Genomic DNA, 23,416 nt, shown 5'->3' with positions numbered 1-23,416 from the left:
AGGCACAGACACAGGCAGAGGGAGAAGCAGGCTCCGTGGAGGGAGCCTGACATGGAACTTGAACCTGGGTCTCCAGGATCACACCCCAGGCTGAAGGAAGCGCTAAACCGCTGAGCCACTAGGGCTGCCCCATACCTTCTCTTGTTATAAAGATACTCATTGTTGATTGAATGGATCACTGTTGAGGGCAAGGGGTGGAGATGGGGGCAACAAACACAGGGAGACAACATTTGATCAGGAACTTGGAATTATGCTTCAGTTTCATAAATAAGGTGTTTTTGCTTTTCACTTTAATTTAAATCTAAATTTAATTTAGATTTGGGATATAGACCATATCTTTTACATCAGTGTTTGTCAGACTTCAGAATACTTCATAATTATCTGAGAGCTTGTTTAAAAAATGTAACCCTCCCCCCCTCGAGCCTCACCCCCAGAGATTCTGATTTAATAGATAACTAGGCATTTGTTATTTTTAACTTCACTTTCCATTTTCATCCTAATTTCCCTTGAGAAGAATCTCCCTTTGTATACAGTTTTAGGAAGTGTCACCAGGGCCTGGGCCTGAGGCTCCATCATTTGAAGTCTCTATTTTGGAAATTTCAGTCTAGAGTAGTAAGACAACAACAAAGTTGGAACTGCAATCATTATAGAGTCCACATGAAGACCACATTATCCCCATGTTTTGATTTTTGTTGTGGTTCCTCTAAAGCTTCCTCAGTTCCAATCTCTGGTCAATTTTGTGAATCCCTGACATCCTTCCAGTCAGTTCCTTCTTTGTCTAAGGGAGCATGAATTAGTTTCTGTAGTTTGCAAGGGGAACTAAACCAATAAAGAAAATCTACACTAGTAGGGTCTAGTAACTTACATTTTTAGCAATTTCTCCAGATGCTTCTGATGCATGTGGGTCCTCAAACTACACTGCTCTATTTTTTTAGTATTCTACATAGCCTCATATCGTGGTATTCATGTAGAAGGTACTTAAATGTATCCTAGATGAATGAATGGATAAACGGATGGTTAAATGATGGATTTTTTTGTAAGGACGCCTAACCTCAGATCTTCTAGTGTTAGACTTTTGTCAAATAAATGTAGGTTGATTGATATTGTACCCTAAAATTTTCTCGTTAGGTATTTGTGCTGATTTTATTTTATTTTTTTTTAAGATTTTATGTATTTATTCATGAGAGAGAGAGAGAGAGAGAGAGAGAGGCAGAGACACAGGCAGAGGGAGAAGCAGGCTCCATGCAGGGAGCCCGATGTGGGACTTGACCCCGGGACTCCAGGATCACGCCCTGGGCTGAAGGCAGGCGCTAAACCACTAAGCCACCCAGGGATCCCCCTGATTTTACTTTGTTGTAGTTGAAAACCACAAAGCAGTTTAGAAAAGACAATAAGCAGGAATTCAAAATAATTCGTGTTAGAATCTTATTAAGAATGAAGAAACGAAATTTTGTAAGGTATGGTCATGAGTTGTTTGTTTCTGTTTTTGTTTTTCTTTTTGGATGATGGCATAGATCTTTGAAATCTTGTATATTTCTTCAGTATTTTATATACTAAAGAAAAATAATAAGCCCATGAAGACAGCTAATTAAAATTTCCTTTTCTTGCTTAAGTAGGTTGAAAAGTATGCCAGTAGCTAATGGAATTTTTCATAACTTTGACCTTGATGGCAACTTCTTCAAAAGTGGGAGGAAGGCCATGTTATATATGCTTAGTTTGCAGGGCTTTTCCATTCATGATTTCCTCAGTGTTCTAGGAAGTCCTTACAAGTATTTTTTTTCATACAAGGATAGAACTCTCTTAATTACCTCTCTGTCCTCAAGAGATGTGAATAAGAACTTGTGCACTCCTAAAACCTAAGCTTAGTTGACATTAATATATCTTTGGATCAGTTTGGCCATAGTTCCTCACTACTAATTTCTCACGTTTTTTGAGAGGCAGTATGAGATGATAGGACAGACACTGGCTTAAGAACTTGGACATGGAGTTTTGCGTCCTGGTTCTGCAACAATCTAACTGCAATTACAGATTTATTTGTCTGACTTCTCCCACTACTTGGACAGAGATCATGTTTTATTTGTCTTCCTATCCATACCACCTGGCACATGGTTAGTACTCAGCTAATGTTTATTTAATGAAGCTTGAATGAATTCCTAAGCTTGGGCAGCTTACAGTCTTTCTGGATTTCACATCTGTCATTTGTAAAATAGATCAGTTGTTCTCTAACATTATTTCCAGGTTTGACATTCTGTGATTATATGATTTGTGTATACCAAAGTCAACCTCCATATGCAATCTCACTTGTTTGGGGGCATTGAGAAATGCCATTGCATTACTTGCTTTGTTATAAGTGGCTTCTTCATCTCTGAGTCATTCTTACTGAAAACAGTTTCAAAGAGACTCAGTGTTGCTGTATATTTAGTGAAGAACAAATTGGAGATTTGCCCATTCAATATTTACTTTTATAGTTTCGGCAGAGTTCTCTGCTCCATGAGGACTGTTGAGATATTTTACATAGTTTCTTAGAGACATCTTCCATCTCAAGGAGTTTGGTACTTAAATGATTAGACTGACTTGGCTACATTTCAACAAATTTGTTGGTCTGTTAACAAGAGTTCAGACGTTGGGGCATCTATCCATCCATAATATACTATAGCATTTCTCTACTCCTTTATAATATAGTAACTTTGCTTGAAGAATCACAGAAACATAAGTCTGGAACCATAACATCAACATTACAGGTTAGAGTGGGAGGATCTAAGGCTTGTTTGTTGTAAGTGACTTTAGGGGCTGCCCAAGTGGGGTAGAGTGTGTGTGTTTGGGTGGATGTCTAATTAGGCAGTACTCTGAATACCCTCATTCCAGCTTCAACCATCTTGACTAAGAGCAAACTTGATTTTGTTAATTTTACATGCTGATCTTTTGAATAAGTTTCTTTTAAAAAATGTTCTGCTGCTAAATAAAATTTTGACCTATCATTCTAGTCCAACTCCTCATTTACAGATAAAGAGGCTCAAGAAGAGAAGGGATTTGCTCTTGAGACAGGCCACTAGAAGATCAAGATTGGCCCTTAATTTTCAAAAAAATTTTTCAGAAAAAGAAATATAAGTAGAAGGTATAGGTGGAAAAACCTGCAGTAGGAGAATGCTTACTTTTTATAGTTTACAAAGCACTAATATATACATGTCATTTGATTTTCACAACAGATTTGGGAGGCCAGCAGTGCAGGTATTATTAACCCTAATTTACAGGTGAGGAAACTGACATTGGGGAAGGTCAAGTGGCATGCACAAGGGCATAAGTGTGAGAGGGTGGCCTACAGCTCAAGTCTTCTGACCTTGAACACAGTACTTTTTGTATTACACCACCATGCAGACTGAAGAAAGACGCATGACAAATAAATGTGTCAACATATTTAAGAGACAGGAACCAGTAGTGGGTAGAGAACTCACACATTCTGGTGCCTGAGGATATGATTTAGCAACTGTGTGCATTTCCCCAAAGTTGTCCTATGCTGTCATTGCTCACAGTCTGAATCATGCACATTGTTCCCATTGGGGGAACATTTGAGCATACTTTTCCATGTGCTATTTTAGCAACATCAATTTGCTAATTATGAAGACAAAATTATCTTATTAGATCATAAGGAAACCTGCCTTTTGGTTTTGTCAAGCCTTTGTTCCTGCCAGTTAAAAATCTTTTGGTATTCCTTATAAGAATTTACCTAGCCAAAAGTTTAATGTGTGCTTAGATACATTTTCTTCTGTGTTAAATTCTAATTGTTTTCTTCATTTTCTTTTCTCCTCCCATCTTCTACTCTACTCTTATCTCACTAATAATTATTCACTATTGAAAATGTAAAATATCTTTTCAAGGGTAAAAAGAAAACTTAAAAGGAAATTAATTTAAACCTTACAACACAGAACTCAATATATACCAATAGATTGAAACATGTTAGAGATTAGATTATAAAAAATAAATAAATAAATAAAAATGAGGGAAGATTTGAAAAAAAAAAAAAAAAAAAAAACCTAGGCTTTCCAGGAAACCAGCTCTGCAGTACTTTTCAGTATAATATATAGAGCAGTCTGAAGTTTGAGGTTAAAAGTCACATTGGGTTGGGGACACTCAGTGGTTAGGTGGCTCAGTGGTTGAGCATCTGCCTTCAGCTCAGGGCATGATCTCCAGGTCATGGGATCAAGTGGGGAGCCTGCTTCTCCCTCTGCCTTCTCTCTGCCTCTCTCTGTGTCTCTCATGAATAAATAAATAAAATCTTAAAAAAAAGGAAGTCACATTTGGCTAGCTTACCTTTCTTAGTACTCTAGGAAAAGGTTCTAGAGCCCTTAAAGGTATATAATTCATGAAGTGTGTAAAATACAGGATAATCATTTAAACTAATTTCACAGAACAAAACTTGGTGTGTTTAATTAGTTCATCTTGGAGAATATGAGCATATGATCTGAGTAACTGCTACTGTATTCATATGCTAGGCTTAATTAACAAGTTGTCTCTTCTTATGGAAGTTGTTTAAATGCCTTTGGCTTCTACAGGCCAAATGGAAATAAGATGATATTTGGTGTTGGCAGTAGAAAAAGAAGATGATCATGGAGATGAAGTCAGATTCTTCTCTTTTCTTTGCCCAAGAGAAGACAACCTCTGTGGACTTTAATAGATGCTCTCTCTTGGAATTAGGTAGAAGTGAGAAAGACAGAAATCTACAAATAATAGTGGCTTAAATGAGACATAAATTCATTTCCGTCTTTCATAAGTGAAATCTAGAAGTAAACGGTCCAGGGTTGGTAAGGCAGATTTATAATCATCAAGGACTTTTTTTTACCTTGTTGCTTTGCTACCCTCAGTATGTGGCTTCTACCTAGTGGCCCAGAATTATTGCTGGAGCTTCAGCTGTCACATTTCATTTTCAGCCCAAATGAAGGAGATAGAGATGAAGAAGGCTGCATAATCTCCCTTTAAGGAGATCTCAAAGGACAATACTGCTAACATCTCACTGATGAAATTTAGTCACATGGACACAATCCACTGCAAGGGAAAGTTTATTTTTGGTTTTCTTTTGGGGTAGCTATAAACCGAGCTAAAATGAATGTTCCTTCACCAAACAAAGATGACAGAATGGATATTTGGGATTGTGTCTGACACAAGTCTTCCTTCTCCGCCACTATTGCTAACCTCTAGGGCTTAGGCTACATGACTTTGTCTGAAATTCCTTATCTTCCCAATCTGGACTAAATTATAAAATAGCTGGTGCTTCTCATCCAGTAGAAGAGAGGTGAACTTAAGGGAGTTCATTTTTCTCCCCTACCATTTTCTGGGAAATGCATGATCTTAAGACGTGGTTCAGTACTAGACGCAGATTGTTCCTTGTGGAACTCCAAAAGAACTGAAACTCAGGATAAAACTCTATAGCATCAGCATTATGTCCCTAAATACACAAACCTGAATTTAAGTGTTATTGAAAATGGCAGATGGGCCAAATAACCATATTCTAGGCTGTTATGAACCTATGTGTCCCATGAGATTTTTCTGAGAAAAATGCCCCATGTAGTTGAAATCTAAACAAGGAAATTATCTTCAAACATTCTGTAATTTTTTTCTGGCAAAGACCATGGGAATAATAGTGGAAGCTAGATAAATTTGAATAAACTGAGTCTTCATTTCAAAAAGATTTACGGAAGAGTCAAAGTTATGCTCCATAGGCCATGGTCAAGAATGTCAAAACAAGATCTAAGGGTATTGAGATGACTAAACTTTAAAAAATATTAATCATACAAAATTTTGTTACATGAAGTAGAAGGAGTACTATAGTTATATCAATGAATCTAGTTTATACTGTTAATTAATAAGATAGTGTATTAACTTCTCTAACCTGTTTTTGGCCCCAGATTAATCATTATTGGTTTGACAAACATTTATTGAGTGTTTACAATGTTCCAGGCATTGTGCTAAGAGTTGAATAAAACAACCTGTGTCCTCAAAGACCTCAAAGTTTGGTGGTGGCAAGTTATTTATAATTTTCATCCTTACCAATAACAGTACCATTGTACTTTATGATTTTAGAATTAAGAATTTGGGATTAAGAGACATGGTTGGCTCACCAAGAACAAATTGAAAAGAGCTTAGGTTTAGTACTCAGAAAACATTCATTTGAAGTTCAGCCCTGTCACTTATTACCTTTGCCCTTTGAGAAGATCACTTAAACTTTCTTAATTTTTGTTTCTTTGAAGACTGAGGATCTTTCAGGATTGTTTTGAGGATTAAATGATATAATGTAAATGTTGTGCTTGGCCATAAAAGGCACTCAAAAGCTGGATGTAATTATTGTAATTATTATTATTTATTGCACTATTTCCAAGAGTGAATTGGTTCTACAAAATGCTTTGGAGGATGCACATAATTTTACATATACATAAAGATATACATCTTTGTCTAGCCTACATATGCACACATTTAAGAGTAACATGAGTTGTTTTATATTGCAAAATATCTTTTATATTTACTTTATTTAAAAAAAAATTTTTTTTTATTCGAGAAAGAGACAGTGAGAGCAAGAGAGTGAGTGTGTGAGCATGAGTGGGGAAAGGGCAGATGGAGAAGCAGACTCCCCACCAAGCAGGGAGCCAGACGCAGAACTCGATCCTAGGACTCTGGGATCATGACTGAGCCAAAGGCAGATGCTTAACCAACTGAGCCACCTAGGTGCCCTACTTTACATTTTTTGATGGAAAATATATTCACTATATATTCTCTCACTTATATATTCACTCACTTTATTCAGTGAGATGGGTGTTTTTTTGTTGTTGTTGTTTGTTTTTTTTTGGCGAGATGGGTGTTTTTTAAACATTGCAACAATCCTTAACATTAATATCCTTAAACATTGCAACTATAAATATCCTTATAGTATCATTATTATCCTTATTTTACAGATGAGGAAACTGAGGCACAGAAAGGTTAAGTAACTTGCCCAAGTTTACTTACAACTAAGTAGCAATATTGGGATGTGAACCCAATCACTATGTCTCCTGAGTCTGTGCTCTCACTATTATACTGTATCATTACAAATTACTTAATTATTTAACCCATAAGTCCTATATGGGTCTAGAAAGAACTTTCTAACATTCAGTGATTGACTTTTGGTACAGTAGTACAATCAACTCTGCCACCCAGGCAAGATGGCCCTGCTTTAAGCCCTGTGTTATAGAAGGCCACCTATATCACAAACATAAAAAACAAATCTATTAAATGTAGCACATGGGCACCTCTGGCACTTGAGATCTGGTGCTCAGCATTGGCACATACGTCTTTAAATATCCACTTTCATGCTTAACCACATTCAGGCCTCAGGGAAAGGCTTCTTTACATCTCTTGTCCTATGTCCTTGAGTGAAAAGGCAACTGTGTCTAAATGCTGTGAAGTTTTGTTGATAGTACTGCCACCAACTTTGGAGATGAACCCCAGCAGTTTGGGTGGATCTGAATAGCCGAAGCATCTAAAGGGGAGAAAATATGAACTTTTCATTTCCTTCCTCTTAAAGAGCATGAGTGCAAGAGATTTTTACATAGTGCAGTGTCTTTTTCATTGCAGCAGCATCCATTTTCTTGCTTTTCTTTATGTTTTATGTTTCCAGAAGTACTCATGAGTTAGTTTATTATCTGCAACAATTAAACATGATTGCTGAGGGATATTCTGCAATATAAAACAATTCATACCCTTCAATATGTGCATAGGTAGGCTAGACATAGCATAATATGCATGAAACATGCTATCAATTCTTCCCTTTCGCCACTAGACAGTCAATGCAAGAATCAAGAATAGTTTTATCGGGGATCCCTGGGTGGCTCAGGGGCTTAACGCTTGCCTTTGGCCCAGGGCGTGATCCTGGAGTCCCGGGATCAAGTCCCACATTGGGCTCCCTGCATGGAGCCTGTTTCTCCCTCTGCCTGTGTCTCTGCCTCTCTGTCTCTCATGAATAAATAAATAAAATCTTTTTTAAAAAAAGAATAGCTTTAATTTTATAAAAATATTTAAAAAGAGGGGTACTTGAGTGGCTCAGTTGGTTAATCATCTGACTCTTGATTTTAGCTCAGGTCATGATCTCAGAGTCATGAGACTGAGCCCTGTGTCAAGCTCTGTTCTTAGTGTGGAGTCTGCTTGAGATTCTCTCTCTCTCTCTCTCTCCCTGCCCTTCTCGCCCATTTGCACACTCTCTCTCTAAAATAAATAAAATATTTTTAAAAATTTAAATAGATGCAAATAAATTTAAAATTTTTCCTATAATTTTGAGTTAAAAGTTTGATATTGAATAATTATAATTTATTTTTTCCTTTTAAATATTTATTTATTTATTTATTTATAAAAGATTTCATTTATTTATACATGAGAGACACAGAGAGCAAGAGAGAGGCAGAGACACAGGCAGAAGGAGAAGCAGGCTCCACGCAGGGAGCCTGATGCGGGACTCGATCCCAGGTCTCCAGGATCAGGCCCTGGGCCGAAGGTGGCGCTAAACCACTGAGCCACCCAGGCTGCCCTCCTTTTCAATTTTAAAAGATATTATTTTGGATTATTTACGGAAGTCATTTTTAAACATATAAAATAATTATAATTTTATTTCAGTTGTATTGAGATATATACACTGTTATTTAACATTGCAGAAGTTTAAGGTATACAACATAATGATTTGATATATGTATATATTGTGGAATGATTACCACAATAAATTTAGTTAACATCCATTACCTCACAGAGTTACATATTTATTTTTCTTGTGATAAGAACTTTTAAGATCTACTCTTAGCAACTTTCAAATATACAGGGATCCCTGAGTGGCTCAGGGGTTTAGCTCCTGCCTTTGGTCCAGGGTGTGGTCCTGGGGTTCCAGGATGGATTCCACATCGGGCTCCCTGCATGGGGCCTGCTTCTCCCTCTGCCTGTGTCTCTGCCTCTCTCGTGAATAAATAAATAAAATCTTTAAAAAAACCCCACAAACTTTCAAATATACAATACAGTATCATTAACTATAGTTACCATGCTATACATGATATCCCCAGAACTTACTTATCTTATAACTAGAAGTTTGTACTTTGGATTGCCTTCATCCAAAAATAATTGTAACTTTTCAGTTTTTTATGTTCACTTTATAGTTTTTGATGGAAAATATATTCACAATTTGAATACTTTGAGCATAATTACATTTGTTTTTTAATCTTTTAGAGCATTAAGAAAGAGTATAAGGCCAAGACAGAAATGGAAAATATGAAAGTAAAATTCAGAAAAGAAAAATATATTTGTCAAGGTAGAAGGATAGAACTTTTTCATCAAAAGTTTGAGAGCTTGGGCAGCCCTGGTGGCCCAGTGGTTTAGTGCTGCCTTTGGCCCGGGGTGTGATCCTGGAGACCTGGGATTGAGTATCGCGTCAGGCTCCTTGTATGGAGCCTGTTTCTCCCTCTGCCTGTGTCTCTGCCTCTCTCTCTCTGTGTCTGTCATGAATAAATAAATAAAATTAAAAAAAAAAAAGTTTGAGGGGATCCCTGGGTGGCTCAGCGGTTTGGCGCCTGCCTTTGGCCCACGGTGCGATCCTGGAGTCCCGGGATGGAGTCCCGTGTGGGTCTCCCAGCATGAAGCCTGTTTCTTCCTCTGCCTGTGTCTCTGCCTCTCTCTCTCTCTCTATGTCTATCACGAATGAATAAATAAATAAATCTTTTTTAAAAAAAGTTTGAGAGCTTGATATGTAAGTTTTAAATATTTAGACACATGATACGGGAGTCTCTACGTATGGTCTGGTTCCATCTCCACAGTGTTAGGGGTGGGACTTTAGGCAGAGTTTATACAGTTGCCAAAGCAAGCTCTTTTTGGCCTACCTGGTATTTTAGTCTGTCTAAAATAACAATTAGATGAGTATCTTCACAAATAGACTCATAAATTAAGAAATTGGGAAAGCAAATTAATACCAAAAAATTGAGCACATTTCTGAAATACGAATAACTTGAAGAAGATTACATGATGGATTTAGGTGTTTTAAATATTACATGATATCCATGGGGAAAACAGTCAATGTGGAAAATGTACTATGTTGGAAAATAAATAATGATTTCTGAGACAAAATTATCTTCAAGGAGCAAAAGCATGTTAAATAGGTTTTCTCAAGGAAGTGTTTCTATTAATTTGATCAGTCAATGTGTAGTGATGCTCATGTAATATGCCCCAACATGGTCAGACAACATTATAGTCTAATGAAGAGATAAATGATGTCTACTTGGAACAGTTAGAGAATAGATCATAAAAACTGTGAACTGTGAGCTACAATTATTATGGAGCATCAAAGTAGAGAAAGTAGAGAAAGACTGATGTGATCTTGAATCCTTTGGCAGAGAGGGCTTCATAGAGTGGCAATGGAATAAGGCCCATAATATAATCCCTGAAAAATGTCTGCCTCGTGACCATAAAAGTGAGAGACTTCTTAAATCTTGTGCCCCGAGTTCTTCTCTGATCTCACACTAGTCCAGGCCCTGGCCAAGCACACTCATTTCTTTTTTCCTGAAGTCACTAAGGAGAGTGGGTATGGAGGCAAAGGGAAGCCAGATGTGTTACTCTAGTAGGTATCTTTGCACATAGAGGCTAAAGGAAAGGATCCTCCGTCTAGAAAAGGTCATGGAAGTAAAGTTTTTTGCCAAGACCATACAACCAGTGGAGGCTAGATCCCAGGATTCCTAATTTCTGTTTATAAAAAAAGATATGATGCAGCTTTGAGTAATCAAACCCGTCCACTAGAGCACTCTTTTATTATGACTATTATTATCATCTTATCATTATTTTGCCTTCATGACTCTTCTAGGTAACTTAAGTAAATTATATATTTAAACTACATATATAAACTCATATAGTGTTGTAGGAGAATGAGTGGTGACCCCCCTCCCTGCAAAAAAGATATGTCCATATCTTGGAACCTATGAATGTGATCTTATTTGGGAAAAAAAAATCCCTTCGCAGTTGTAATTGTATTAAAGATCTGGACATGAGATCATCCTTGACTATGTGCGTAAGTTCTAAATCCAGATAAATGTCCTTGTAAGAGACACACAAAGGAGAGACACACAGAAAAGAGAAGGTCAAATGGTGGCAGAGAATGAAGGTGAAAATGGAGGCAGAGAATGAAGTTATGCAGTCACAAGCCAAGGAACACTTGTAGTCACCAGAAGTTGAATGAGAGGCAAGGGAGGATTCTCCCTTAGAGCCTTTGGAGGGAGTACAGTCCTGCCAACACCTTGATTTCAGACCCCTGGCCTCCAGAACTGTGAGAGAAAGAATTCCTACTGTTGTAAGCCACCAGAGGCTTAAAGAAACAAGGGAGTATTCTCCCTTAGAGACTTTGAGGGAGTACAGTCCTGCCAACACCTTGATTTCAGACTCCTGGCCTCCAGAACTGTGAGAGAATAAATTCCTATTGTGTTAAGCCACTGGATTTATAGTAATTTGTTAGAGCAGCCCTACGAAAACTAATACATATGGCATATGTATTTTTTTAAAAGCCATGTATTAGTTATCTACATCTCAAAATGTAGAGGCTTTAAAATAACATCTCACGCAGTTTCTGTGGGTCAGAATTTGGGAACAGATTAGCTAGATAGTTCTGGCTCAGGTTCTTTCCTGAGGTTGAAATCAAGATGTTGGTCAGGGCTTCTGAAGGCTTGGCTGTGGTGCCAGACAGAGGATCTGCTTCCAAGATGGCCCACTCACAAGGCTGGCAAGTTAATGCAGGCTGGTGGCAGAAGGCCTAAGTTCTTTGCCACGTGGACCTCTTCACTGGAGTCTGAGTGTTTTCATAACCTGGTGGCTGACTTCTGCCAGTGTGAGAGAGCTGAGACAGAGTAAAGTGGAAGCTTCAGTATTTTTTATGATTTAGTCTGAGAAATCACAAACTATCATTTCCCCAAGAGTCTATTAGTTATACAGGTCATTCCTATTCACTACGAGAGGAGATTATACAAAGTCACAAAAACCAGGAAGTGAGGATCACTGAAGTCCATCTTGGAAGTTGACTAGCACAGGTCACAACTTTTTCAGGGTATATAGGGAGCCAGACTATTTTCTACATAGTCACCAGAACCATCTATACTTGGAGCCGTAATGCTCAATTGTATAAAATGCTCTTTGCAGTGATGAACTTGAGTTATCACAAGTTGTTCAAATATTCAGTTCAGTTTACTTTCATATTTTAGGCTGAGCCATATGAAATTTGCTGTTTTTTGTGAGTAAATAACTATCCAATATCAGCAATTTTATCATTTCAACCTACTACTTACGAAGGTAGGATGATGAAGTAAAATACCTTAGGTCAATTTTTAAGAAATTATAAATAAAAAACCACTTTCCTTTCATATCATTAGTTAATCATAAGTTTCAATGAACTAGCATAAACTCTTCTTCAAGAACTCTGGTTATTTGAAATGTTACCATGGCTTTGGTGTGCCATAAAGTCTGAGAACCAAAGGATCTGTGAGGGCAATGTATCAGTGTGATTTCATGAAAGTAATTTAACATCTCTGGGACCAATTTTCCTCATCCATAAATGAAAGAATTTGATTAGATGTCATCTAAGCAGACTTACTGTGCAAAATTCTTTAATGTCTTTATACTCTCTGCGTGAGCCACTAGTAGTTTCTTCCAACTCATGGCAAGAAAAATTGCATATCTAATTGAGTTGTAGAAAAATGTCTTTAACTAAATATGCTTATTCATTAGCATATAGTATTTATAGTTAAACTCAACGTCTATCATGTTTTTGAGTAGTCCAGAGAGTCTTCCTTTCTCCTTTGTTCTCTAGAAAGCATAGACTGCCCTTTAGTAAATCAATTTTCTTAATTTGACTTGCTATATTTGACAACATTTTTTGGGTTCACATATTTTTTCTTGTGCCAAGTACTGCATTTTTCATTTCCCACAGAATCAGGACAAACTGTACATCCCCTGCTGTGTCCAGGGCAGATCTGGCTAAATGTCAACTATGTTAATTGGTATAGAGAAAACAGCAGCCCTATTTTTATCTGATTAAAAATCCCCACAAACATTCTCCTCTAAAATAAAGCTATGTCAGTACAAAGTGATTTAATTATAATATAAAGTTTGGCATATGTGTCTCTCCTGCCTTCATTCTACTGTAGCATGCAGAAATGCAGCCATTTCCTGGAATCTTTCAGTATCTAAAATTTTAATTCTACTTTTGGAGGTTTAGAATTTGGTACTCAAAACTTTCTCTGGACTGCCAATTGGAATAAAATATCTTTGCTTTAAAGTGATATTTTTAAACAGGAGATTTACAGAACACTCTATAGAACCTTATTTAAAAGGTAGTTTGAAATATTTTATTCTGCTTTTGAAAAGTCTCCATGTTAACAATTGCCCCAGGATGAGCAGATTATGTAATATAATTGCTTTAGTTAATTGGGGTGTGGGAGGTGTGGGTGTGAAAGAATAAAAGGTAATGAACTTTGATAAATTTATATGAGCAATAATAAGGTACCTGTGAAAACTTATTTTTATCAGAGAGTGGCTGTATCTTTAGTGCTCCTTCAAAATTGTATGCTGCCTCTTTAATGCTGGAATTCCCCGGGAATCTGTCTCACTCCTGCGAACTTACTCCCAGGTTAACTTCATATACTCCATGATTCACCAACTACTTATATACTCATATTGTTTGGATCTGTACCTCTAGCTTACCAAAATCCATATTAATATCCTTTGGTATACTGGATAGGTCCATTTGTGTGTCTTCTGAGTACCCCAAAGCACTATGTCCAGTCTTCTGGTTTCTTATCCCATAGCACCACTCCAATGTAACAAGGAGAAAGCGGAGTAAACTGAAAAATCAACTCTTTTTAGATCTGAGAAGTGAGGTCACAGGACAAATCATTGCTCCCCCCACAAACCAGAGAGACAGACAGGTGAACACAGAGAATCACAATTTACAAGGGTAGGACCCACAAGCAGAAGCCAGCACAGGAACCAGTCCTGAGTTTGGAGACCTAAAATGTAATTGACAAATTGCTGGAGGCTCAATGTGGACAAGGTATGGGGGCAGTTCCCACACTTTTGTTAGTTCTACCTCTGAGAGCTCTACCATGCCCCCTTAGTGAATACCAGAGAAAATTCCCCTGGTGTTTCCAGCAGGAGGAGGGGAAAGGAACCATTTCAATACATGCCAGAGCATTCTCTTCTTAAGGAGAAGGAGTTCTACCCTCAGGAGAAACTACCTAGTCTATTCTGCTGTGACATTATCAGGGGCTAAACTACCTGGGAGGAAAAAAAAAAAAAAAAAGAGACAACTCCAGCCCCCTCTGTCTACCCTGTCCCACATAAGCAAGAAAACAACAACTAAGGAGAAACCCCTTTTCCCTACTGAACGGGAAAAGATATTTGCAAATGATATATCTGATAAGGGATTAAAATCTAATATATAAGGAACTTGTACAATTTAATACCAACTAAACAAATAATCTGATTAGAAGATGGGCAGAGTACCTGAAAAGACATTTTTCCAAAGAAGACACACAGATGGCTAACAGACACATGAAAAGGTGCTCAACATCAGGAATCATCAGGGAAATGCCTATCAAAACCACAAGATATCATCTTGCAGTGAATGGCTAGTCAGAATGGCTAGTATCAAAAAGACAAAAATAACAAATGTTAATAAGGATGTAGAGAAAAGGAACCCTCATGCACTATTGGTGGGGGTGTAAACTGGTGCAGCCACTGTGGAAAACAGTAGGAGGTTCCCCAAAAAATTAAAATTAGAAATACCACACAATCCAATATTTTCACTACTGGGTGAAAATGAATATACTATTTCAAAAAGATATATGCACTCCTATATTTACTGCAGAATCATTTACAATAGCCAAGATATAGAAACAATCAAAATGTCCATCAACAAATGAATAAAGACAGGGTATATATACACAATAGAATATTAGCCATAAAAAAGAATGATGTCGGATCCCTGGGTGGCGCAGCGGTTTGGCGCCTGCCTTTGGCCCAGGGCGCGATCCTGGAGACCCGGGATCGAATCCCACATCGGGCTCCCAGTGCATGGAGCCTGCTTCTCCCTCTGCCTGTGTCTCTGCCTCTCTCTCTCTCTCTCTGTGACTATCATACATAAAAAAAAAAAAAAAAAAAAAAAAAAAAAAAGAATGATGTCGTGCCATTTGTTGACAACATAGATGGACCTAGAGGGCATTATGTTAACTGAAATAAACCAGACAGAGAAAGACAAATACCATGATTCCACTTAAATGTGGAATCAAAAAAGCAAAGCAAATGAACAAACAAACAAAAAAAGACCTTCTCTAAATACAGAGAACTGGTGGTTGCCAGAGGGGAGAAGTGTGGGGGAGGGATGGGCAAGGTGGGTGAAGGGTAATGGGAGATATATGATTTCCAGTTATGGAATGTACAACTCACAGGGATGAAAGGTATAGCATAGGGAATATAGTCAATGGTAATGTAATAGCATGGTATGGTGACAGATGGTAGGATGGTAGCTATACTTGTGGTGAGCATAGTATAAAAATAGAGTGGTAGGATCGCTATGTTGTACACATAGTACATAGTAACTAAAGTAACATTACGTGCCAGCTACACTTCAATAAAATACAAAAATATTTGAGAAATACTGGTAAATTGCACAATCCATGGGCACAAGCTGACCCAAAGGCAAACCGAAACATAGCACTATTGAAAACCTATTGATCATAAAACTCTAGATATGTTAAAGTTGCTGATAAGGGAAAGCATCACAGTAACACAGTCTTAATAATGTCTCAAAAGTAGGTAGTTAGGGAAAGATACTTAAAGGATTTGGGAGGGGACTAGTATTAGTCATAGGGTGTCTTTGTAAGCGGATGCTATTAGCTTGGGCAGGGATCTGATAAGAATTTGTAAAGTAAGTGAATTACTAGAATATATGAGTGTGCAGAGTTACAGTTAGATCAGTTTATCATCTTGTAACACGAGTCTAAAGCTGGTGTTAAAACTTACAGTAAGTTAAAACTTGAATTTTTTTTGTGTTGCTTATCAATAAATAGTACTGTTGATAGTTTTAGTTTTAGCTTCATTTCTCAGTCCCCCTTCTTTTGGTCATTCTTTAGCCTAAGCTGGAAGAAAGACCATTATTTTTTGGGGAACATGATCAATTCAGATCTGCACTGCTATTTAACAAGTTGCAGTTATGTATTGAGTTTTTCATGGTAGTCCTATTAACCTCTAGAAGTATCAGGCTTTCTTGTTCTTTTTGTCGAATAATCATTTGTAAATCATCTATTGTAGCAGAGGCTGTGCAGCAGCATTTAAAACTCTAAAGATCATAAATCTAGTAACTGCAATGCAGACAGACACTAAGACAAAAATGATTAGAGTTTGTAAGGCATTTCAAAGCTACATTCCTAGATTTTAAAAATTGGACAATGGATATAGAATTATCATATTACTATATTGTTACAGTTGAAACTAATATAACACTATACATTAACTATACTGGAAATAAAAAAAAAAGCTGGACCTGTGACATACTCTTCCTAATATAAGTTTCATTTTTCCTTTCATTTAGGTGGGGTTTGTTCAACTTTACCAATAAATGAAGAATTAGTCCTATATCCAATAATTTTCAAGGATACAAGTCTTGGGAATACTATGTATTTAGTAAAGGAAGAGGATGTCTGACAATAATCTAGGTAGGACCTTAATCCAGAAGAGGGGGGAAGAGGGGATCCCTGGGTGGCTCAGCGGTTTAGCGCCTGCCTTTGGTCCAGGGCGTGATCCTGGAGTCCCGGGATCGAGTCCCACGTCAGGCTCCCGGCATGGAGCCTGCTTCTCCCTCCTCCTGTGTCTCTGCCTCTCTCTCTCTCTCTATGTCTATCATAAATAAATGAATAAACCTTAAAAAAAAAAAAAAAAGAAGAGGGGGAAGAAAATAACCAAAAGAATAAAGATGAGAGCCAAGGGGATATGCATACGTGGAAGAACATGGGAATCAGTGGGTTCTTGTTCCAGCGGTGTTGATTGGAAACAGCCTACTGGATCCTGTTCTAAGGATCTAGGCCTAGCTGTCCATTCTCATGGGAAGTCTACCTCTAAATATTATCTAGAATCCTCAACATGCCCCTCATGATCTGGCCATATCTCTGAGATCATCTCCTAATTCTCTTTCTTTTCTTCACTCCATCTCTGGCTACACTGGCCTTGCTGTTCTGAAAACAACTTAATCTTGTTCCTGCCTGACAGCCATTGTACTTATTGTTCCTTTTCTGCAAAATTATATTCTCCCCAATATTTGCACTGCTGACTCCCACAATCCACTCAAGTCACATGTCATCTCCTCAGAAAAGCTTTCCCTTGTCATCCAATTTAAAGTCCTCTGTCATTCTTGATTCTTTTACCCTGCTTAAATTTTCTTCATAGCCCTCTTCCCTCTTCACTCTCTGCATTTGTTTCATATTTATCTGTTTGTTATATGCCCCTCTTGAATGTACCCACCATTTCAGAAGGCAGAAGATTTTTCTGTTTGTTCACCGATGTGTTTTTAGGACCCAGCACACTATCTGGTATATATAGGTGCTCAATAATTACTTGCTGATCAAATGAATAAATAAAAACCTCATACATAACATGTTTCAGTCATAGAAAACTTTCTGCAGTCGGGCGTGTGGGTAGCTCAGTTGGTTAAGCATCCAGTCCAACTCCTGATTTTCAGCTCAGGTCTTGATCTCAGAGTCCCGAGTTCAATCCCTGCATTGGGCTCCATACTGTGTGTGGAGCCTACCGAAAAACAACAACAACAGGCTATTTGCAGTCCTCAAATGATTCTTTCTTTTGCATATGCAATTTTCCTCTGCCTAGGATTAACTTCTTTCTGACTGGCTCACAATTCCTAATCATTCTTTAAGACTCAGTTTATGTTATCAATGCCCCTGAGAAACCTTCATTGATCCCTCCAGGAAGAACTAGATGTCCTTTTCCTCCATTTTCATAGTACTCTATTCATATCTCTATCACATTACTTAATATATTCTGTTAATATTTTGTCTAATTGATCACTGTATCCTAGGGATCTAGCGGAGTGCTTTGCCCACAGTGAATTTTGAATAAATATTGCATGATTTTATATATTGAGTTAAACACTGTGTTAGCCTTTTTATGTATGTCATTTTAATTCTTATAAGAAATCTATAAAATAGGTACTGTTATTCCTGTTTTATATATGAGGAAACTGAATAACTTGTCCAGAGTTTTTGAACCTGTGTGTCTATCTCCAAATCCAGTACTTTCCCCATTGCCTCAAATGAATTACTAAGTCTCCTTCTTATTGATATATTTCAACCAAAATTCAATATCCTAATTTTAACATTAACATTAAAACTTTGTTCTTATTTTAGTTCAGTGTTGCATGTTCTAATACATTTGTACTTGTACTTGATCCAGGCTTTTTAGATTACTAAGATGAATAGACCTTAGATATCTTAACAGCTCAGGTATCCTATTTTTATTCTACTTCATAATTAGACGGTTTTTGATGGTGATTCAGGGTCAAAGTTAGGTTAATCTTCCTTTTTAAGGGAAGGATGATACATAAAAACTAATCTACACATCATTTTTCAACAGGTATATAAGGTCCAAATATACTGTAAATCATATTGAAATTGTAAAATTAATATAAATATATCTTATATCTGAGAGAACCTGGAGGTCACCCTGATTATTTCCTTTTTCAGCATGCTAGGTGGAATAGTGGATAATAAAGGCCATATGAAACTTTTATGACTTTTTTTAAAGATTTTATTTATTTATTCATGACAGATAGAGTCAGAGACACAGGCAGAGGGAGAAGCAGGCTTCATGCAAGAAGGCTGATGCGGGACTTGATTCCAGGACTCTGGGATCATGCCCTGAGCATGAAGACAGGTGCTCAACCACTGAACCACCCAGGTGTGTCCCCTTTTATGAAATTTTTAAAAGTACAAAAATAGTATCATGAGAAACTTAAGCAGTGAGACCTCTAACTCTAAAGTCAGTCAGACCTGAGATCTAATCCTAGTTCCTCCATCTAATAGCTGAGCAAATTTAATCAAGTTACTTAACTTTTCCTAAGCCTCAATCTCTTCACCAGTAAAATGAAAAGAAATATATTAGGCAGGGTAGCTAATTACTGTAAAATACAGCATCATAATTTCAGAGGCATAATTTAATAAAACAAGTAAAATCTAACACAGGTGTTCCTTACCACGCTTGGACAACATTCTTCAAAGATTAATTTGGGGCCCCAGGCTTCTCGAATTTTAAGGTTTTGACCTCCTCTAAATTCTTTCAAGTTTTCATTCAATTGGTAAGTATAGAAAAAAAGACAATATGGGGCATGTGTAGGATGTTCTAGAGGTTTTGTGGGCTAACCTTTACATGGCTCTCATCATTTCTATTCTTATTCCACTGGACAGAAATCAGTCACATGACCCCAACCAATAACAAAGGAGGCTGGGAAATACAAGGTGTGTGCGCTGTGGAGAAACAGAAACAGACTTTGGTGAACACAAAGCTGTCTCTGCCACTTAAAGTCATGAGGTTATTTTAGGATTTCACTGAAATAATGCATGTAATGTGTTTAGTACAGGGCAAATCACCAAAGAAGTTACATGTTCCTATTATCATCACAAATATGTATGCAAATACTCTGAATATGTGTCCTGCAGTGGGAAGTAGAGTACTTGCTTGGAGGTTCTAGTAAGAGAACTCAGATACATTCAAAGAAAAGTGGGATCCCTGGGTGGCCAGCGGTTTAGCGCCTGCCTTTGGCCCAGGCGCGATCCTGGAGACCTGGGATCGAATCCCACATCGTGCTCCCGGTGCATGGAGCCTGCTTCTCCCTCTGCCTATGTCTCCGCCTCTCTCTCTCTCAATGTGTGACTATCATAAATAAATAAAAATTAAAAAAAAAAAAGTTCTGACCTTTCAAAGATTATGATTTTTAATTCATTTGGCAGTATCAGAAGATATAAACATAGAAAGGTGAGAGAGGAAGGGAATGCTAAGGTGTTCATATCAGCTCAGCTAAAAGAACGTCAAAACATTGTAATTTTGGTAACTCTAATGTCCAAGAAGAGTGGGAATAGGGTAAACTAGTAGATTCTTTGGCTTTGGAAATGAACTTAAGAAATAATGGGTAAAAATTCTGGTTAATTCTCTTAAATTCTTTTCCAGGGCAGCCTGGGTGGCTCAGCAGTTTAGTACTGCCTTCAGCCTGGGGCGTGATCCTGGGGACCTGCGATCGAGTCCCATGTCGGGCCCCCTGCATGGAGCCTGCTTCTCCCTCTGCCTGTGTCTCTGTGTCTCTCATGAATAAATAAATAAAATCTTAAAAAAAAATTTCTTTCCTCTCTTACTATCTTGCTTTTAACTTTAGACATCTTGAAGATTCTTCAGGTGCAAGAAGTTTTCTTCACCCCACTTATTTTCTCCTCTGTTGCCATTTAAAATATTCTTTTTTTTTTTAAGATTTTATTTATTCATGAGAGACACAGAGAGAGAGAGGCAGAGACATAGGCAGAGACACAGGCAGAGAGAGAAGCAGGCTCCATGCAGGGAGCCTAATGTGGGACTCAAACCCAGGTCTCCAGGATCATGCCTTGGGTCAAAGGCAGGTGCTCAACCCCTGAGCCACGCAGGCATCCCAACCATTTAAAATATTCGAAGACTCTAAGAACAGAGACCACATTTGTCTCACACATTATTATATCTTAGCATCTAGCAATACCTAGCATATAGTATGTAGGCAAGAAGAATTTGTTGAATAAATGTAATCTGCATTGGTAGTTGCTTCAAATTTTAGGTGGAAGAGTCTGGGTATTCAATACATATATTTTTGTGAATCAATTAATAAAATTCTGAAATAAAAATGATCTTCCAGATGGATAATTATGGAATGGACACACTCTAAGTGTGAAAAAGGGGGCAGGTTTTATCAAGTGAGAGGTCTAGAGTAGTGTTTCCAAATGAGTGACTTCAAAGTATATTCATTCATTCATTCATTCATTCATTCAACTAGCATTCTAGTGTGTGTCTACTATGGATCAGCCACAATATTAGCAAGAAGATATCTCTGTGCCTCATGCTAGCACAATAAAGCAATTACAAAAATAATTCATTGGAAGATGTGTAAGATACTATATAAGTAACAGTAGGAAACCGCGGACTACTTATGGGAGTGTGAAACAGCATGGCATACCCAGTACTGTGACAATGGCTGGAGTGCACACAGAAGACTGGAGAGAGATAAGGCTCAACAAACTATAGTTAGGTAGACTCTGGATCATGTTAGGCTTTGTATGCTAAGCTGAGAGTCCTAAATTTTATCCTCTAGAGTAGTGCTTGGGGTGTTACTGAAGGGTTTTAATGCAAAGAAAATATAAACACATTTTGGGTTCAGAAAGATCTGGCTGGAGAGTTGAGGTATGACAGAGAAATCAGCTAAGAAGTTATTAGGAAAATCTACACGGGGAAGAGATCATAAATCATAAAGGCTAGAACTAAGGCAATAGAACTGGTATTAGAAAGAAAATAGGCTTGAAGGATATAACTAGATTAGACTAAGTAAGAGAAGTAAGAGAGAAGGAGAGCTAAAAGAGTCACGGTTTTCTGATTTGGACTTCTGGGCAGGTGGTAAGGCCTTCCTGGAATAAGGAACAAAAAAAAGAAGGTCCGTATGGATTAAGGATATGGAATGCGCAAGGATAAGAAAAGTCATTTTTGGCTATAGTGAGCTTGAAGTATCTGTGGGACAAGTATAAAGATATTTCTTGAACATACCAAGGAAAGCAGAACACAGAGAAAACTTAAGTATATGAGACAGGGCAGGCAGGTCAGTAACTCGTATCCTTAGAATACTTCCCCACTATCTTCTAAATTTCTTCATATCTTTCAGTTCACCATTGTACATAAATTTCTACAGTGATCACTGATTATTTACTTAATTAGAAACTTGTAAAATGCATCCTTGAAAGTACAGTGATATTCCTAACAGAAGCTAGTTTAATACTAAAGTGAATATGACCACAATTTGAATAAAGGTGGTTTGTAAGAACCTCTTTGGTAAACGTAACAGTGAAATATTTGCCTATAATATCATTCATAGTAGTGCAAAAAAGACAAGTTTCCTGCTGTGTAATTAGGAACAATGTCTACATTTTTCCTAAGGTTGAAATATTTAGCTATTGACAGCTAAATGCCATGCTCATGTTGACTGACTTCAGCAGGGGTTTATTAGTATAGAGAGGCTCAGGTGACCTGGTAATTCACTCAGTGGAACCCACAGAAAGGTAGCAAGGATGATGGACAACATGTCTTGAGGATTGGGTAACTGTACTGCTGGATGGACATGGGGCAGCACCACACTGCAGATGGGTTGCAGATGCACTGAAGGAAGTCATTGCCGTTTTGTGAAATTTGGGACTGGCTTGACAAAGATGAAGCCGCTAGTTCAAGACTGTATGTTCTTGGCAAACCATGGTGCTGCAGAATTTCACCAGCCATAGTGAAAAAAGTGGGGGGAGGGAATGGGAGAAGACCACAAAATCTGTGATATGATACATAAAATGTTAACTATTAGCTTTGCATCTTCTGAGAGTCACCAGATTGAAGCACGGATTTTGGATTTGGCTGGCAGATGGCGTACACAGACTTTTGGAGTATGTTAGCATTTCATTTGAAACTAGCAAGATTACGTAGGACTACCACGGTAATTTAACATTCATAGAGATTTTAAAATTTATCCCTAAACTTGAGATAAATGTGGCCCTAGTGACATTTTAAAAGGCTCTGTTAAAGATATGCATCTCCTAGAACAGATTCACAGGACAGTTCATTTCTCTACAATGTCTACAGGTCAGTGTCCGTGTCTCCTCTGAAAATCCGGTTTACCCAAGAGAAAAAAGGCCAAAGGGAAGAAAGACTAAAGCAGGGGGTGATGGCAGGTAGTGATGTCTCAATTCTTTGAATGGGACTTCTCCATTTGCCAGCCGTCTCACTTCCTTCTATGGTCTGGACCTAAGTCACGAAGGCACTCGGCCTTGTAGGGTCAAGCTAATTTGTTGACATCATCCTACTACTTCCCTTTTCAAATTCCAGTGAAGTTATGTGTTTCCTGTCCTATTTGACACCCTACAGAAGGAATACAGGCCGGTTAGTCTCTAAATTTAGTCCGGCAGCAACGTGTCTGAGTCTTCAGAGGAGAAATAAACAGAAACGGGTGACATTTCCAAGCCTTTCAAGAAAATGGGGGGGGGGGAACCCCATCCCTTCTGGAGTAGGGAAGCAGGGAGAGCGTCAACAATTCCACGGCAGGGAGAGGCCTGCTGGCAGG

The 23,416-nt window shown here is 37.8% G+C and overlaps 1 long non-coding RNA gene across 2 annotated transcripts in view; it reads right to left on the bottom strand.

Moving 5' to 3' along the window:
- Window positions 1-23,416, bottom strand: part of LOC140615105 (uncharacterized) — a 140,884-nt gene that overhangs the window by 116,113 nt on the left and 1,355 nt on the right. The gene's annotated exons all lie outside the window — the stretch shown is intronic.

Source organism: Canis lupus, chromosome 23 (genome assembly GCF_048164855.1).
Source record: "Canis lupus baileyi chromosome 23, mCanLup2.hap1, whole genome shotgun sequence".
NCBI classification, from domain to species: domain Eukaryota; kingdom Metazoa; phylum Chordata; class Mammalia; order Carnivora; family Canidae; genus Canis; species Canis lupus.
This window is presented reverse-complemented; position numbering and strand designations above follow the sequence as displayed.